The sequence below is a fragment of the Myotis davidii genome, unplaced genomic scaffold, assembly GCF_000327345.1.
Source record: "Myotis davidii unplaced genomic scaffold, ASM32734v1 scaffold1535, whole genome shotgun sequence".
Taxonomy (NCBI): domain Eukaryota; kingdom Metazoa; phylum Chordata; class Mammalia; order Chiroptera; family Vespertilionidae; genus Myotis; species Myotis davidii.
In genome coordinates this window covers 13,094-14,645 of record NW_006286703.1, presented here as the reverse complement: position 1 = coordinate 14,645, position 1,552 = coordinate 13,094, and the positions used below count along the sequence as shown (strand labels likewise).

General features: G+C 50.6%; 1 protein-coding gene across 1 annotated transcript in view; it reads left to right on the top strand.

The window, feature by feature from the left end:
- The window catches only part of LOC102761858 (SAGA-associated factor 29-like), a 28,845-nt gene that overhangs the window by 23,223 nt on the left and 4,070 nt on the right, over positions 1-1,552 (top strand).

Below are 1,552 nucleotides of genomic sequence, written 5' to 3'. Positions count from 1 at the left end.
ATTGGCTGCCTCCTGCACGCCCCCTACTGGGGGTGTACCCGCAACCCCGGTACATGCCCCTGACCGGAATCGAACCCGGGACCCCTCAGTCCACAAGCCGACGCTCTATCCACTGAGCCAAACCGGTTTCGGCAGGACTGAAAGGATGTTAGGTTCAGCCACTGTGCGGGTCCAGATCGCAGGCAGCAATGCTAGTCTAGCAGGTGTCGTGTCCTGTCTCCTCCCCACCTCTCCTTGGTCATTCCCACTTAGTAGGATGGGGTTATGTAGTACAGAGCGAGTGGGCTGTTTAGACCACTGGGCAGTATAGCTGCATCCACCATTGACTCCATGTTGCCGAGTACTTGGGATTCTGACTAAGAATCATCCATGCATCTGGCACCCTCAGTTGCAGCCGTGGTCCCAGGCCCACTGATGTGAGGAAGACTTGTACCAGCATCCTTCCCCATCCCCTCTTCCAGGTGAACTGATCACAGATGTAGTAATTTCTGGGTCATCAGAGTACATAACCAGAATGTCTCTCAGGGGAGGCCGCTCAGGATTGCAGGCTCCCGGTGGACTTCATCAGGTTCTAAGAGCAGGGGTGTGCCCAGCAAATAGATGGCTGCACCCTTTTGGCATCTGGCGTAACTGAGCCAATAGTATTCTCTAACTGAGTCTATCGTGAGGCGTTAATATAAGATTGAATGTACAACACTGCGTAGCCCACTCTTTTATTCTCTCCATTTGCCGTTGCTTTTTACCCAAACCTTTCCACCCCTGAAAGGATGTTAGGTTCAGCCACTGTGCGGGTCCAGATCGCAGGCAGCAATGCTAGTCTAGCAGGTGTCGTGTCCTGTCTCCTCCCCACCCCTCCTTGGTCATTCCCATTTAGTAGGGTGGGGTTATATACTACAGAGCGAGTGGGCTGTTTAGACTCGTTAGCTGCATCCACCATTGACTCCATGTTGCCGAGTACTTGGGATTCTGACTAAGAATCATCCATGCATCTGGCACCCTCAGTTGCAGCCGTGGTCCCAGGCCCACTGATGTGAGGAAGACTTGTACCAGCATCCTTCCCCATCCCCTCTCCCAGGTGAACTGATCACAGATGTATGTGTTAATTTCTGGACTCTCAATTCTAGTCCATTGTTCTACATGCCAACATCACAGCATTTGACGGCTGTAGCTTTGTCATAAAATTGGAAATCAGGAAATGTGAGTCCTCCAATGTTTTTGTTTTCCTCTTTCAGAATTGTTTTGGCCATTCTGGGTTACTTGAACTTCCATATGAATTTTAGAATAAGCTTGTCAAACTCTACAAAGAAGTCAGCTGGAATTTTGTTGGAAATGGTATTGACTCTGTAGGTCAGTGTGTCTTTTCTGATGAAGGAGAGCCGTAACTCTAGTTTCTGATTTCACTTGAATGCCTTTTGTCATGCTTTCGCATTAGTGGGGGAGGAGGGTCCTTTACACTGGTCCTGAATTCAGATCTAGGAGATGAGGGCCAGGTGGATGGGCCTGTGGCCTGTGTGCAGGGCGGCCCAGCAGGATGGGGCCTCGCTCCTGTCCT